This window comes from Cibotium barometz, chromosome 23 (assembly GCF_041138505.1).
Source record: "Cibotium barometz isolate CiBa-2024 chromosome 23, ASM4113850v1, whole genome shotgun sequence".
Classification (NCBI taxonomy): domain Eukaryota; kingdom Viridiplantae; phylum Streptophyta; class Polypodiopsida; order Cyatheales; family Cibotiaceae; genus Cibotium; species Cibotium barometz.
Window position 1 is genome coordinate 25,429,373 of NC_141068.1, and position 10,824 is coordinate 25,440,196.

Genomic DNA, 10,824 nt, shown 5'->3' on the forward strand with positions numbered 1-10,824 from the left:
CTACTTGCAGAAGTGTCAGGGCTTCATCCAATGTAAGCAAGTAGAATTGCAAGAATTGGTAGGTGTCCATGGCCTGGTGAATGCAGACATGATTTTGAGAACAATACATGGCATGCTCACTCGAGTGCCCTTTGCTGAGTGGCTGTGATGAGAGGATAACTCTTGTGTGACAAATACCTTCGCACACCCCAGTGGGTTCAGACGTGCGTGGTTTTGCGCAGTCAGTTTCCTTTTGAACCCAGACTTAAAAGTTTATCTGAATAACCATGTTCTAATAGCTACTCTTTCCCAAGGCTAAGAGGTACCAATCATTTCTATTCCCATTCTCTCAACTTCACCCAAAGACGAGTTCTGTTTTTTTTTCCAGCCACCATTCATAGCCATGCTTTATGAAGAACCATGTAAGTAAAGACACAGTTGAACCTAAAGTCATGGTTTGAAGAGATGGAAATCAAATCTCACTGGAAAGAGTGTAAGATGGAAAACAAGGAGCTTATTGTGGACTACTGATGTGAAAGAAAAGGTTCACTTCAACTTCGGGGGAAAGCGAGTTAGGACAGGCCATGACTCCTCTTCAAGATTTTCTTTCTCTACACTCAGATAAATATGAAAGATTTGAAATCTCATGTGAAAAAAGCTCCTAGGTTAAATATTTGCTTATAACGGACTTGAGAAGGATAGAAGCAGAGCTTTTTGTGTTGAAAAATTATCTTTACATTTTGGCTTTTCACCAAAAAGCATGATGCTTGGATCAAGGTTGTAAACGTTGAATGTGTAACTTGTTGGATAGATTTCTTTGTATGGCAACTCTCTGTTTTTTTGCAAACAATTCTTTTGGATACTATGTGTTGTGTCCTAGCAAACTTCTAGCCTTTTACGTTTGAATTTGAACTTGAACATTCAGGCTCTTAACATTAGTTTGGATACTATTTGTGTTGTGTCCTTGCAAACTTCTAGTTTTTTTACGTATGAATTTGAACTTGTGAAACACTCAATTGACTTGATCTTTGATGAATATGATAGACCACTTGGAGCAACCATGCATATCCAATGGGCTGCCTGGGTGACTCTTCTCCTCTTAGTGTTGGATTGGAAGAGGCTCATGAGTCTCACGGAGGATGAGAGAATGCTTCACACTCAACACTCAAGACCCACTACTCAGAGGATTATGCAGTTGAATGCAGCCACACCTAACCATTGGATCACAGGGAACTTTGTGGAAGGGCCTCATCACTTGTGGTTTGGGGTATTTTCAGGGACACGGGAGCCTCTTTAGGTTATGTGTCTTTCCGCTTTGGGTGAGGACAATGTATCGATTTTTTACTCCGTTCAGGATAGATGGCTCTTGGAGAGAAGTCTTGGGTAGGATATTATTGAGGGTCCGGTGGTTTGGCTAGTGAGAGTGGTGGGCAGAATAGGGAAGCACATCTATATTGATCCCCTCAAGGGATAATTAGAGATCTTTTTGGTGGAGGTTGTGGCACTCGTACAGCGAAACGGAGATTTACTCTTTTATTTGGCTTCTCTACATGGTGTCTTGCCACCAGGTCATTGGTGCTAGCTGAGCTTGTTCAAGATGTGCAGTAACTTTAGAGTCAATCTATCAATGCGTGTGTGAATGTAGGAAGACACATAGGATTTGGATTGCAATAGCATACCTTTTGGGAAGGATGAGGAGGGATGCCTACATTTGTTTTGGTGCTATTGTTTGGTTGACACAATCGAGGTCGCAAATCAAGTTTGAAGCAAATGACAGAGATATGAACATGCGAGTTACCTAGGGAGTGGGTTGGTGGTACTATCTTCAGACATGCCAGAGTCAAGTTACGTACCTCCATCACAGAGATTGGACATTGCATGGGAGGTCATTTGCTAGTATGAAAACTTGGCACTTGAAGGCTAGATGCATTGAGGCCATGGAGGACATGTTGGTTTTTATGATACAAAGTGCATTTGCAAGATTGGTGTAAATATTATCCACATGCTCATGGCTGCTTAAACTAGGATTCATGGATCTTTGAGGGTTGTAGAGAGAGAATGTGGCCAATTGTGATCAAGCATGCTTAGGATGCACTTTACCAAGTGCGTAACGAGGTACAAGTGGCCTACTTGCACAAGCAGTTAGAGTATGAGTATATGAATGAGGGAGATTTAATGTGGACGAGTTCCTCACAAGGATTAAAGATCTCAGGGAGCACTTGGCATCTATTGATGAGGCTTATCTGGACAGTTCTTTGGTATATCTACTGTTCTTACAGCTCTACTAGATTGATACTAGGGTTTTGCATCTACACTTCGGCTCATGATGAAGGGTAACCCTAATGCCTTTACTTTTGATGGTAGTGCTCTTGCAAGAAGAGAAATCTTGGCAAAATAAAACTAGTATGCATGTGGGAGATTAGGCATTTGTGCTAGTCAAAAAGGTAAAGGCAAAACCTTTTCTCAGGGCGGCTGTAAGCCAAAGGTAGAATCAGCCTAGTCTTCTGGAAAGGATGTTGAGAAGGGGGGTGATAAGCCTAAGAAGAAAGGAAAATGCAACTACTATCAAAAGCCAAGCCATTACATTAATGAATGTAGAAAAAGGCTGGAGAAGAAAAAGAAGAAAGAGTCGGGCATTGGCTATGGTCGAGGAATCAGCACACCAAAAGTGTTGAAAAGGAGTTGTGAGGATGATTGGCCATTCATTGTGCACTGCAATTATGATCCGACGTATGCATGTCAATGACATATCAACATGTTACTTCTCAGCTTGATTTAATTTCCTCACTTGAGTTTGGAGAAACAGTCACATGTGCAAACAACTCTTCGTATCCAGTAAAAGGAGTTGGTAAGGTTGTTCTCATTGTTGCAACTCTCTTGTTTATGCTAGGCTCAAAAAGAACTTCTTGTTAGTCTCTGCCATTATTAGGAAAGGCCTAGTGGTCAGATTTGTTGATAACAGGTGTACAATTCATGACCGGAGTGATGGAGACATTATTGTGGTATCTGGTACTCTAAGCCATGGGCTTTATAAGTTAGGTAGGTATGAGAGATTGGCACATAATGCTTGTATTATTAACTACCATACATGTTATGAGTGACGGGGAGTTATGGCATGCCCGCTTTGGTCACTTGAATTTCGCTAGTTTGTTGTGTCTTAAAAGACAAGACATGGTGTCACAGTTGCCAAAGCTTGAGGTCCCTGTTAAACATGTACGTGAGGAGTGCATTTTGGGCAAGATGCAATGGGTATCATTCCTGAAAGATGGCTCAGTTAAGACTATCCAGAAATTACAGCTTATACATAGTGATGTATGTGGTCCCATGAGGATACCATCGATTGGGGGATATTTCTACTTTGTGACTTTTATTGATCGACTACTCCAAGCACATCTGGGTGTATCCATTGAAGGCATTGAAGGTAAAGTTACAGGTTTTTACATGCTTTAGACACTTTGTTTCTATGGTTGAAAATGTGTCTGCATTTAAAGTTGTCACCCTTCATATAGACCGAGGGGGAGAGTATATGTCAAAGGAGGTTCATGTATATATGGTTGAAAGAGGTATAAAATATCAATGCGCAATGCCTTATACACCTCAGTATAAAATGGTGTGTCGGAGAGAAAGAAAAGCTCTCTCATAGAGATGGCACGATGCATGGTTAAAGGCTAAGATTTGCCTCATGTTTTTTGGTTGGAGGTAATTATGTGTGCCACTTATGTACTAAATAGATGCCAAACCAAGGCCTTGCAAACAATTATCCCTTCTGAAGCTTGGAATGGCAGGAATCCCTCTGTGGCTCATTTGCGTGTTTTTGATTGTCTTGCTTATGCTCTTGTGCTTGAGCAACAACACAATAAGTTGGATGATAAGCTGATAAAATGTATTTTTATAGGATACAGATCAAAAAGCAAAGATTATAGACTTGATCATCCAGCCACAAAGAGGAGTTTGGCGAGTAGAGATGTCTCTTTGTTGAGAACTCAGTCCAGCACATCCTTTTATGTAAAAAAAAGCAAAATGTATGCTCACATGACGTCTTTGATACACTCCTACCTTTGTTCAATGTCAAGTAGCCATATGTGGAGCAAATGAATGCTCAAAAAGGTGCCACAAATCAGCTCATACTAGTTGAAAATCAGCTTGAATTCCAGCCCACAGATTAGCCTATTGATGATGTAATTCAATGAAGTGGATGAGGAAAGGGCAGCTACACAAGCTTCCAAAAGTATGCCAAAATGGTTGGTGCAGACATTGTAGGACAATAAATTAGCTACTCCTTACGTAGCAGGACACGTTCACGTTCTTGTCATGCATCTTATTCTTTTGTGGATCATGCTCTCATAGCCAGTATATGTAATGAAGGGGAACCTGTTTCCTTTGAGGGAGCACAAGAATACGATCATTGGAAGCATCAATCCTAAAAAATGACACCTAGTATGTAGTAGATTTTTCTTATGAGATAAAAAGGCTATTGGTATGAAGGTTCATAAGCTAAAGCATAAAGTTGATGAGAGCTTTGATCACTAAAAGGCAAGGCTTGTTTGCAAAGAGTTATGCTCAAGAGAAGGGTACAGATTATGATGAGACCTTTGCACTCAGGTCTCTATGACTACAATCAGGTGTATTGTTGTATTGACAGTGCATCAGGGTTGGAATGTACATCAGTTAGATATCAGGACTGCCTTCTTAAATGGTGACTTTCATGAGGATGTTTATGTATCTCAGCCTCATGGTTTTAATGAGAAGGGGCATGAATCTAAAGTATGTAGGTTAAGAAAAGCTTTATATAGCCTTAAGCAGGCTCCTCGAGCATGGTATGAGAAAATAAATGCATACTTGGCTGTAAATGGTTTTTGCAACACAGTCCAACTAAGAGTACTCTCTATGTAAAGAGGAGTAAAGGTTGTTTTTTGGTTATCGTTCTATACATTGATGACATGCTGCTCATAGGCCTTAATGAGGAGAAGATTTCAGCCTTTAAGGCTGAATTACATGTGTCATTTGAGATGATAGATTTGGGCTTGTTGCATTATTATTTAGGCATATAATTTATGCAGCATGATGATGATATTGTGATGTTGTAGTCAAAGTATATACATAGGTTGCTTACATGGTTTAGTCTTGAAAATTGTAAGCCATGATTGCTACACTAGTAGAGCTAGGTGTAGGATGCACGTGAATCATTTAATGCATCACCTTATTAACAAGGTGTAGGATGCCTTATCTATCTGTGTAATGCAAGGCCAAACATTCAGTTTGGAGTCTCCTAGTTGAGTAGGTTTATGCAGAGTCTCAGAAGAAAGTATTGGCAAGCTGCCAAGCGAGTAGTCAGATACTTTTACAGGGCAGTCCCTTGGCTTATTCTATGATAAGGGGGGGTGATGTTTAGCTGCATGCTTTCAGTAATTTCGATTGCGCTAGATGTTATGACACACGAGTGTCCCAGTCACCAAGGAAGGATGAGAGATGATATATTTGCAAATTGGCGAGGAGACATTTAGCCCGATTTTTGCTAGAATAACAATTGTGAGAGCAATCATTGTTCTGCCTACAGCTAAGGGAAGGTCTATGGTCTTTACATCAGATGGATGTAAAGAATGAATTTTTAGATGGTGACTTACAAGAGAAAGTTTACATGGTGCAGATATGAGGATTATGCAAACCTAGATTTTGTTTGCAAATTGCACAAAGCCTTGTATGGCTTGAAGCAAGCACCTCGAGCATGGTTAAGCAAGATAAGCGAATATCTTGTCACTATTGGATTTTAGATATCCAATGTTGATTTCTCACTTAATGTGAGAGAGACTTAGTGGTCATTTACGTTGATGACTTGATTGTCACAGGTAATAGGGATGATAATATTCATGAGGTGAAGATACTTCTTAAGAAGAAGTTTGAAATGAAAGATTTGGGTGAGTTGTGATAATTCCTTGGTATAGAGGTGATTAGATGATGTGATTGATTTTGTAGAGGCAGTATGCTTTGAACATACTATTCAAAACATACTTTTGTAGAGGCAGTATGCTTTGGACATGCCATCCAAGTTTGGGATGACATGGTTAAGTCAATCTCAGTGCCATTAGAGAAGACACGAGGTTGTTTGCAAATACATGTGACCTCTTGGAGGACCCTACCATGTACAAGTGCATAGTAGATAATTTGATTTACATGACTCTCACTAGGCTAGATTTGAACTCATACATGCATAATAATGGGTTGTATAGCCATCATATCACAACTTCCCCATTGAATATTTGACTCTACTAGACCTACATACACTTGGACCACTAGAGTGGACCATGAGAAGGTGCTCTCAACACTGCTTGGCTCTTTGCATACCAGTTGTAACAATGGTCGGGATCCCAAACTCGTCACTCTTTCCATTAACAAAGAAGTGACCTATTGTAACACATGCATTATAAAAGACCAATCCACCTTTTCTTTTCCCTTGTGTGATACATGTGAACTTGTTAAATTTTGAGCACTTGTAATACTATCACATGACACATCACAAAGCCTACCATTCTTCCTCAACATGCTTTACCAAGGTCTCTCAATAGACCCAATGTGCTCAAGGACTCTCTTGGTCCACAAAGTGCATGCGATTACTACTCAGCATTAAGGCCCTCAGTTGGTTCTTTGCTTCGGTCTCTAAAGAATCCTTCACTAGGGTATATCAGCTACTCATCTTATTAAACCATAGTCACAAGAAATGTCAAATGTGAGTCTTACTACCAAACACCAACCAACCTTTTTCGAGCGAGGTGAAAATTAAAGCAAAACTTGGCAACAAACCCCAAAAAATTAGAATTAACTGCACTTGTTTTGGGGGACTTTTGGCCTCTTGGGATGTTGCTATTGCTGTGCTTTCCAAGTAGTAGCCTTCAATGTTTTTTCCAGACTCTGGTCTTCATTTTCCACTTTTTTCCCTTTTCGGAAGCACTTGTTTTAGGGGACTCTTGGCCTCTTGGGATGTTGCTGCTGCTGTTATTATTGTTGATGTTGTTGCTTCTGTGGCTGTTGTTGTTGTTGTGGTTGCGTGTCTGCATTGTCATCTTCCTCTAGGTCATGAATGACCTGTTGTGGTTTTGCTCTTGAATTTCTATCAAGGCTTATAGTGCCTGATCCTAGACCTTGCTGAGTTTGGCCTTCGCTATTTTTATTACTGCTTCTTTGGCATTCTAGTAGCGGAAGCCACATAACCTCTTCTTCTTCCTAGTTCTTCAGGGCTTCGGCTTCTACCTCGGTGACCGCCAACGTTGTTGTGTTGTCCAGTACTTCACCTTCTTTCAGTCCTTGGATGGTGTCGGCCTAGACCTTACTGGCTTTGGGGCTTTTACTAATTCTGCTCTCGGAGCCTTTCCACTGAACTTGGAGCAGGTGCTTCTCACTGATGATGAGGGATCTGATCTTCCCTTCACTCAGCTCTTTTTGCTACATTAGGGCTTTTTTCACCCGGTATAGTGATCTTTTACTACATCTCCTCATTGTGCTGTGCCATCATCTGTGATTTTTTCTCAAAATCCTTGGCTTTAGATGTGGCATTCATTAGCATCCCATGTTTTTATGGTTCAGGGCACACATCTAATTGATGGTGCTCTGGGCCTTCGTCTTATAATCCTCCATTGAAGAGAGAACCTACAAGAGGATGTTCTGGGCCACAGACATCAGCCCTCTATTCATGTGTAGTTGTTGGCTGGGGAGTTCCACCTCCATCTCTCTGGGTAGCTTGGAGTTGTGGCTTGGGCCTTCTTGCATCTTCTATGCTAGAGTCGCCACACCCAAGGCGGGAGTTCCGTCGGCATGACAATTTCTGTTCTTGTAGGTAGCTTCCCCTTTTGAGTTGCTTCTTTCCTCTTTTTCTGTTGTTCTCCTTCTCTCCTCTTTTTCTGTTGTTCTCCTTCTCTCCTCTTTTTCTCTTCTTCCTCCTTCCTTCTCTTTTCTTCTTCCTCTTTTTTATTTTCCTCTTCTTCTAGATTCTTCTTCTTTTCTACTTCTGCAAAGCAGCTTCCAGCTTCTGTCTCTCCTCCAACTCCCTTTTTCTTCCTTCTTCTACTTTATGTTTCTTGACCTCTACTGGGTCAGGTAGCATTTCTTCATTTATTCTGTGTTTTCTCTTTTTGCTGGCTTTCTGTGTAATCTTCTGCCATTCCTCCTCCTCCTCATCATCTTCAAACAAACTGAAGGTCACTTTGGCAGCTTGCAAGGATCCTCCAACTTCCCTGTGATGTTGTTTGGCGTAGGTGTCTCTTGTCGTGTGATCCATCGACTTGGTAGCCTGAGTAATCGCCCTTAGATGCGCATGCACTATTGTTGGCTACTTCTCCTTGGCCCAGGTGGCTGCTACCGTTTTTGCTAGATTTTCTTTGTAGATGGTGGCCCAATTTATCTTCTCTCCTGCTTTTGCTGCTTTGAGCAGTCTGTAAAATTTATTGGACATATCCTCCGGCTTGCCCATGAACATGACGCTCTATGAGAAAAAGATGAATTGTTCTCGCTGGGTCTCATCCACCACGTCCTTCACCTGGCGGCACATGTTGCTAGTCTTTGGGATTTCTTCTTCCACCCTAGGCTTCAAGTTTGTGTCCATCGCTCCATCCATTGATAATCCTAGTGCATGATGCATTGCGAGCTCTAAAACCTTTATAGGCTCCTTCCCCTCTATATGCAATGTTAGTCTCCAGAAATTGATTAATTAGCTTCCCCCTGTCCTCGGGGTCCTACAGCTCCTCCCACTGGTGCTCCAACAGTTTTTCAAACTCGCACTTCCTCTCCCACTCTTGATGTTCTTTCTTTCTCATGTCATGGATCATCATGGGCATGCAAAGGCTTTTCTCAGGCCTTTTTTCTGGCCTGTCTTGTTGATCTTCGACATGGTGCTATCTTCTGCAAGTGTGTTGCAGATGGGTGAAAAAGTTGTGTGAGCAAGAGGGAAGATTGTGAATGTGTGTGTTTAGACTCGTGCTCTTTTTTGCGATGTTTTCTCCATTTCGCTTCCTTTTTTGGGGTGTTGTCGTTTTCGGCTTCCCAATTTTCGATGTGATGTGACCCTTGATTCGTTATTATCATGCCTGTTGTCAGCTTAATGGCATTAAAGCATCCTTTCTATCTTCTCGTCCTTACCATTGCAAGTGGAGTTTCAGTGATGTTGTGACACTGGTCCTTCATGTAGTTGCTTATGCTAATATTGTGGCTTTTTGAGTTGTTGACGTGGATCGAGCTCTGGCACACACTTGGTCACTTGCTTTACCATCCAAGGAGGAATGAAATGTTCCATGTGTATGTTGATGTTTTAAACAAAGCAGTGGGTAGTGTAGTGATGCAGGAGAAGCACGAGGGGTATATGCAACCCATTCATTATGCTAGAAAAGACCTCACAAGGGTGGAAAGGAACTACAACACAACGGAGCGGGCAGCTCTCTCAATAATTTATACTGTGAACAAGTTCCAACAATACCTCTTAGGAAACAAGTTTGTTTTCCATGTGGACCATCAAGCCCTGATTTATTTGGTGATTAAAGCCTTTCTAGTAGGGAAGATGGCAAGGTGGATGCTTCTACTGCAAGAGTTTGAGTTCACCATCTAGCACATGCCTAGCAAAGAAAATGTGGTGGCAAACTTCCTGTTCAGACTAGATTCTGAAGAACCTGCTCCTCTAGATGGAGTAGATGACCAACTCCTAGATACCAACCTATTCACAGTAGCAGCTATGCAGAGGTGGGAGAAAATTAGTATTATGATATGATGCGGATGGGACTTTCCCTGAATGTTACACTAATGACGTAAAGAAAAGGATTGCCTTAAGGAGCGAGAACTTCACTATGATTTTGCAGGGCAGCTCTACAAAAGAGGCATAGACCAGATCCTATGCAGGTGTGTCCCCCGGACCACAAGCAGTATTAAGAGAAGCACACTGAGACATCACCGGCGGAGGACACATGGGTGGAGAAATTACTTGCAAGCAGGACTATGGTGGCCAATGGTCATAAGGGATGCCAACAAAACGAAGCAAAGCAAAGCAATGTGATGTCTGTCAGAGCGTATGGGTCAACCCTGTGATTCTGATAGATTGCCCATCTTGCCCATACTGCCACTGTTTCCAGTCATGAAGTGGGGATTGGATTTTGTGGGACTAATCAAGCCGCCCACAAAAGACAGCAAGTGTGAATACATCATTGTGACAACTGATTATTTCATCAAATGGCCAAAAGCTAAAGTAGTGAAGAGCAATTTTGCAGAAGAGGTTTCAAGGACATTATTGCCAGGCAGCATGGATTACCGATGGAAATATTCAGTGACCAGGGCACCCATTTCATGAACAAGAATGTTAATGAAAAATGTATCTAATCAATCACAAGAAGTCCTCAACCTATGACCCACAATGCAGGTGGAATCTACCAATGAGGTTCTAACCAAAATCCTAAAGAATATTATAAATGCCAATAAAAATGATTGGGACTAGAAGCTAGATGCGGCCCTATGGGCATTCCGTACATCTTACAAAGTCTCAACGGGGAAAACAGATTTCAAACTAGTTTATGGGTTGGAGGCAGTAATGCCCATGGAATTTGTGGTGCCCAATTTGAGAGTGGTAATCTGTTGCGCCCAACAGCTTAGTGGTGGTAGAAGGTGAAGTCAACCCACTCCACATATCCCGTGAGCACCACCTTGGTATCGCATGTGTGAAGTTGGCGGATTGTAACCACCAGAGGGCCGTTTTGCCAAGAACCAGAAATCTCGGCTTAAAAGGGCGATTGATCACTATGGATAGATAGAGAGAGACAGACACTCAGAGAAGGATAGATAGAGAGAGACAGACACTCAGAGAAGGAATGTATGAAG